This window comes from Rattus norvegicus, chromosome 16, assembly GCF_036323735.1.
Source record: "Rattus norvegicus strain BN/NHsdMcwi chromosome 16, GRCr8, whole genome shotgun sequence".
Lineage (NCBI taxonomy): Eukaryota > Metazoa > Chordata > Mammalia > Rodentia > Muridae > Rattus > Rattus norvegicus.
Window position 1 is genome coordinate 22,213,202 of NC_086034.1, and position 7,502 is coordinate 22,220,703.

Consider the following 7,502-nt stretch of genomic DNA (forward strand, 5'->3'; position numbering starts at 1 on the left):
TTCAACATCTTTAGTCATAAGGGAAATGCAAATCAAAACAACCCTGAGATTTCACCTCACACCAGTGAGAATGGCTAAGATCAAAGATCAAAAACTCAGGTTACAGCAGATGCTGGAGAGGATGTGGAGAAAGAGGAACACTCCTCCATTGTTGGTGGGGTTGCAGACTGGTACAACCACTCTGGAAATCATTCTGGAGGTTCCTCAGAAAATTGGACATTGAACTGCCTGAGGATCCAGCTATACTTCTCTTGGGCATATACCCAAAAGATGCCCCAACATATAAAAAAGACACGTGCTCCACTATGTTCATCGCAGCCTTATTTATAACAGCCAGAAGCTGGAAATAACTCAGATGCCCTTCAACAGAGGAATGGATACAGAAAATGTGGTACATCTACACAATGGAATATTACTCAGCTATCAAAAACAACGGCTTTATGAAATTCGTAGGCAAACGGTTGGAACTGGATAATATCATCCTGAGTGAGCTAACCCAAACACAGAAAGACATACATGGTATGCACTCACTGATAAGTGGCTATTAGCCCAAATGCTTGAATTACCCTAGATGCCTAGAACAAATGAAACTCAAGACGGATGATCAAAATGTGAATGCTTCACTCCTTCTCTAAATGGGAACAAGAATACCCTTGGCAGGGAAGAGAGAGGCAAAGATTAAAACAGAGACTGAAGGAACTCCCATTCAGAGCCTGCCCCACATGTGGCCCATACATATACAGCCACCCAATTAGACAAGATGGATGAAGCAAAGAAGTGCAGACCGACAGGAGCCGGATGTAGATCTCTCCTGAAAGACACAGCCAGAATACAGCAAATACAGAGGCGAATGCCAGCAGCAAACCACTGAACTGAGAATAGGACCCCCGTTGAAGGAATCAGAGAAAGAACTGGAAGAGCTTGAAGGGGCTCGAGACCCCATATATACAACAATGCCAAGCAACCAGAGCTACCAGGGACTAAGCCACTACCTAAAGACTATACATGGACTGACACTGGACTCTGACCTCATAGGTAGCAATGAATATCCTAGTAAGAGCACCAGTGGAAGGGGAAGCCCTGGGTCCTGCTAAGACTGAACCCCCAGTGAACTAGACTGTTGGGGGGAGGGCAGAAATGGGGGGAGGGTTGGGAGGGGAACACCGATAAGGAAGGGGAGGGGGGAGGGAGATGTTTGCCCGGAAACCAAAGAATTATTATTGAGTATTAAATAAATTTAAAAAATAATAATTTGACAGATAAAAAAAAAGCCAGAATCCTATGAATTAAAACGTTGACTAATCGAAAAAAAAAAAGAAATACTCAAGTTAATAAAGATGAAAAAATTATAAAAAAAATTCCAAAAAAAAGTAAATAAGAAATAACCAATTTAATAAAGATGGAGAAAAGGAACAAAAACACACACGATCATTTCCTTATATGCTGAGAAATTATTTGAAATAATTAATCAACCTTGATGATAAATGTCCTGGAAATGTCAGCAATCAAGGTCCATATCTAAACATAGTAAAACCATGTACAGCAAACCAGTAACTAACACCAAACTAAATGGAAAGGAACTTGAAGCAATCCCACTAAAATCAGGGACTAGACAAGGCTGCCCACTCTCTCACTACTTATTAAATATAGTTCTTGAAGTTCTAGTCAGAGCAATCAGACAACAAAAGGAGGTCAAGGGGATACAGATCGGAAAAGAAGAAGTCAAAATATCACTATTTGCAGATGATATGATAGTTTATTTAAGTGATCCCAAAAGTTCCACCAGAGAACTACTAAAGCTGATAAACAACTTCAGTAAAGTGGCTGGGTATAAAATTAACTCAAATAAATCAGTAGCCTTCCTCTACACAAAAGAGAAACAAGCCGAGAAAGAAATTAGGGAAACGACACCCTTCATAATAGACCCAAATAATATAAAGTACCTCGGTGTGACTTTAACAAAGCAAGTAAAAGATCTGTACAATAAGAACATCAAGACACTGAAGAAAGAAACTGAAGAAGACCTCAGAAGATGGAAAGATCTCCCATGCTCATGGATTGCCAGGATTAATATAGTAAAAATGGCCATTTTACCAAAAGCGATCTACAGATTCAATGCAATCACCATCAAAATACCAATCCAGTTCTTCAAAGAGTTAGACAGAACAATTTGCAAATTCATCTGGAATAACAAAAAACCCAGGATAGCTAAAACTATCCTCAACAATAAAAGGACTTCAGGAGGAATCACTATCCCTGAACTCAAGCACTATTACAGAGCAATAGTAATAAAAACTGCATGGTATTGGTACAGAGACAGACACATAGACCAATGGAACAGAATTGAAGACCCAGAAATGAACCCACACACCTATGGGCACTTGATTTTTGACAAAGGAGCCAAAACCATCCAATGGAAAAAAGATAGCATTTTCAGCAAATGGTGCTGGTTCAACTGGAGGTCAACATGTAGAAGAATGCAGATTGATCCATGCTTATCACCCTGTACAAAGCTTAAGTCCAAGTGGATCAAGGACCTCCACATCAAACCTAATACACTCAAACTAATAGAAGAAAAACTAGGGAAGCATCTGGAACACATGGGCACTGGAAAAAATTTCCTGAACAAAACACCAATGGCTTATGCTCTAAGATCAAGAATGGACAAACGGGATCTCATAAAACTGCAAAGCTTCTGTAAGGCAAAGGACACTGTGGTTAGGACAAAACGGCAACCAACAGATTGGGAAAAGATCTTTACCAATCCTACAACAGAAAGAGGCCTTATATACAAAATATACAAAGAACTCAAGAAGTTAGACCACAGGGAGACAAATAACCCTATTAAAAAATGGGGTTCAGAGCTAAACAAAGAATTCGCAGCTGAGGAATGCCGAATGGCTGAGAAACACCTAAAGAAATGTTCAACATCTTTAGTCATAAGGGAAATGCAAATCAAAACAACCCTGAGATTTCACCTCACACCAGTGAGAATGGCTAAGATCAAAGATCAAAAACTCAGGTTACAGCAGATGCTGGAGAGGATGTGGAGAAAGAGGAACACTCCTCCATTGTTGGTGGGGTTGCAGACTGGTACAACCACTCTGGAAATCATTCTGGAGGTTCCTCAGAAAATTGGACATTGAACTGCCTGAGGATCCAGCTATACTTCTCTTGGGCATATACCCAAAAGATGCCCCAACATATAAAAAAGACACGTGCTCCACTATGTTCATCGCAGCCTTATTTATAACAGCCAGAAGCTGGAAATAACTCAGATGCCCTTCAACAGAGGAATGGATACAGAAAATGTGGTACATCTACACAATGGAATATTACTCAGCTATCAAAAACAACGGCTTTATGAAATTCGTAGGCAAACGGTTGGAACTGGATAATATCATCCTGAGTGAGCTAACCCAAACACAGAAAGACATACATGGTATGCACTCACTGATAAGTGGCTATTAGCCCAAATGCTTGAATTACCCTAGATGCCTAGAACAAATGAAACTCAAGACGGATGATCAAAATGTGAATGCTTCACTCCTTCTCTAAATGGGAACAAGAATACCCTTGGCAGGGAAGAGAGAGGCAAAGATTAAAACAGAGACTGAAGGAACTCCCATTCAGAGCCTGCCCCACATGTGGCCCATACATATACAGCCACCCAATTAGACAAGATGGATGAAGCAAAGAAGTGCAGACCGACAGGAGCCGGATGTAGATCTCTCCTGAAAGACACAGCCAGAATACAGCAAATACAGAGGCGAATGCCAGCAGCAAACCACTGAACTGAGAATAGGACCCCCGTTGAAGGAATCAGAGAAAGAACTGGAAGAGCTTGAAGGGGCTCGAGACCCCATATATACAACAATGCCAAGCAACCAGAGCTTCCAGGGACTAAGCCACTACCTAAAGACTATACATGGACTGACCCTGGACTCTGACCTCATAGGTAGCAATGAATATCCTAGTAAGAGCACCAGTGGAAGGGGAAGCCCTGGGTCCTGCTAAGACTGAACCCCCAGTGAACTAGACTGTTGGGGGGAGGGCAGAAATGGGGGGAGGGTTGGGAGGGGAACACCCATAAGGAAGGGGAGGGGGGAGGGAGATGTTTGCCCGGAAACCAAAGAATTATTATTGAGTATTAAATAAATTTAAAAAATAATAATTTGACAGATAAAAAAAAAGCCAGAATCCTATGAATTAAAACGTTGACTAATCGAAAAAAAAAAAAAAGAAATACTCAAGTTAATAAAGATGAAAAATTATAAAAAAAATTCCAAAAAAAAGTAAATAAGAAATAACCAATTTAATAAAGATGGAGAAAAGGAACAAAAACACACACGATCATTTCCTTATATGCTGAGAAATTATTTGAAATAATTAATCAACCTTGATGATAAATGTCCTGGAAATGTCAGCAATCAAGGTCCATATCTAAACATAGTAAAACCATGTACAGCAAACCAGTAACTAACACCAAACTAAATGGAAAGGAACTTGAAGCAATCCCACCAAAATCAGGGACTAGATAAGGCTGTCTACTCTCTAACTACTTATTCAATATAGTACTGGAAGTCCTAGCCAGAGCAATCAGACAACAAAAGGAGGTCAAAGGGATACAAATTGGAAGGGAAGAAGTCAAAATATCACTATTTGCAGATGATATGATAGTATATTTAAGTGACCCCAAAAGTTCCACCAGAGAACTACTAAACCTGACAACAACTTTAGCAAAGTGTTGGGTATAAAAATAATTCGAACGAATCAGTAGCCTTCCTCCACTCAAAGGATAAACAGGTTGAGAAAAAAAATTAGGGAAATGACACCCTTCAAAATTGTCCCAAATAATATAAACTAACTTGGTGTGACTTTAATGAAATAAATGAAAAATCTGTATGACAAGAACTTCAAGTCTCTGAAAAGACATTGAAGAAGATACCAGAAGATGGAACGGCCTCCCATTCTCATGGATTGGCCAGATTAATAGAGTAAAAATGGCCATTTTGCCAAAAGCAATCTACAGATTCACTGCAATCCCCATCAAAAATCCAACTTGATTCTTCAGAGATAGAAAGAGCAATTTACTAATTCATTTGGAATAAAAAAAAAAAAAACCAGGATAGCAAAACCTACACTCAACGATAAAAGAACTTCTGGGGGAATCATCATCCCTGACCTCAAGCAGTATTACAGAGCAATAGTGAAAAAAAGCTGTATGGTATAGTTACAGAGACAGTCAGACAGATCAGTGAGATATAATTGAAGACCCAGATCTGGACCCACACACCTTTGGTCACTTGATCTTTGACAAAGAGCAAAAACCATCCAATGGAAAAAAGATAGCATTTTCAACAAATGGTGCTGGTTCAATAAGTTAGCATGTAGAAGATACAAAAAAAAATTCTTATCTCCCTGTACAAAGCTTAAGTCCAAGTGGATCACGAACATCAACTTCAAACCACATACACTGTAACTAATAGAAGAAAATGTGGGGAAGAGGCTCAAACACATGGGCATTGGGGAAAATTTCCTGACAAAACAACAATGGTGTATGCTCTAAGATCAAGAATTGACAAATGGAACCTCATAAAACTGCAAAGCTTCTGCAATACAAACGACACTTTCAATAGGACAGAACAGCAACCAACAGATTTGCAAAAGATCTTTATCAATACTACATCTGACACAGGGCTAATATCCAAAATATACAAAAAAAAAAAACCCTAATAACTTAGATTCCAGCGAGACAAATAAATCTATTAAACAATAGGGTGCAGATGTAAACAAAGAATTCCCAGCTGAAGAATACTGAATGGCTGAGAATCACCTAAAGAAATGTTCAGCATACTTACTCATCAGGGAAATGCAAATCAAAAAACACCCTGAGATTTCCACCTCACACTAGTCAGAATGGCTAAGATAAAAAACTCAGATGCTGGCCAGGATTTGGAAGGATTGCAGAATGGTACAACCACTCTGGAAATCAGTCTGGAGGTTCCTGAGAAAATTGGCATTGCATTACCTGAGAACCCAGCTATACCTCTCTTGGGCATATACTCAAAAGATGCCCTAAATATAACAAAGACACGTGCTCCACTATGTTCATAGCAGCCTTATTTATAATAGCTAGAAGCTGGAAAGAATCCAGATGCCCTTCAACAGAGGAATAGATACAGAAAATGTGGTACATCTACACAATGGAATATTACTCAGCAATCAAAAACAATGACTTCATGAAATTTATAGGCAAATGGTTGGAACTGGAAAATATCATCCTGAGTGAGGTAACCCAATCACAGAAAAACACACATGGCATGCACTCATTGATAAGTGGCTATTAGAACAAAACCTTGAATTACTCTAGATGCAATCCACAGACCACATGAAGCTAAAAAAAAGAAACGATGAATAAAATACAGATGCTTCCATTCCTTCTTAAAATGGGATAACAAAAATATCCATAGGAGGAGGCAAAGTTTAGAGCAGAGACTGAAGGAACAGCCATTCAGAGCCTGGCCCACATGTGGCCCATACATATACAGCCACCAAAACTAGATTAGACTGATGAAGCTAAGAAGTGTGTGATGACAGGATATAGAAGTCACCCTGAGAGACACAACCAGAGCATGTGAAATGCAGAGGTGAACACTAGCAGCAAACTACTGAATTGAGAACAGGACCCCCTTTCACGAATTAGAGAAAGGACTGAAAGAGCTGAACGTGCTTGCAACCCCATAAGAACAACAATGCCAGAGATTCCAGGGACTAAACCACTACCCAAAGACTATATATGGACCCAGGGCTCCAACTGTATATGTATCAGAGAATACACTTGTTGGTCACCAGTGGAAGGGGAAGCCCTTGGTCCTAACCTGGTTGGACCCCCAGCTCAGGGGAATGTAGGGGTGGGTTGTAAGGGGGTGGATTCGTGGAGGGAGACCCTTACAGGGAAGGGGGAGGGCATTGGGTGTTTATGGACAGGAAACTGGGAAAGGGAATAACATTTGAAATGTTAAATAAAGAAATATATCCAATATAAAAGAAGAAGAAAAATAAGAAAAAGTTAAAGGAGGGGGAGGAGGAGCAGGAGGAGGAGCAGCAGTAGCAGCAGCAGCAGGAGCAACCTAAGCAGAAGCAGAAGATGCAGCCAAAGCAGCACCTGATGCAGCAGGCCAAGCCACAGCCGAAGAAATCGACACCGAAGCTGTCGATGCGGCTGAAGCCGCCGAAGCCAACGAAGTCGATGATGAAACCACCGAAGCCGAAGCTGACCAAGAAGCCAACGCCGAAGCCAAAGCCGAAGCCGAAGCCGAAGCTGAAGCCAAAGCCGAGGCAGAGGCCGAGGCCGAGGCCAAAGCCGAAGCCAAAGCCTAAGCTGAAGGCGAGGCCGAGGCTGCCAAAGAAGCTGTCGAAGCTGATGTGGCCTACGCTGATGTGCCGGAAGTCGATGCCGACCAAGCCAGTGCCCACGAAGCCGATGCCGCTGAAGCCGA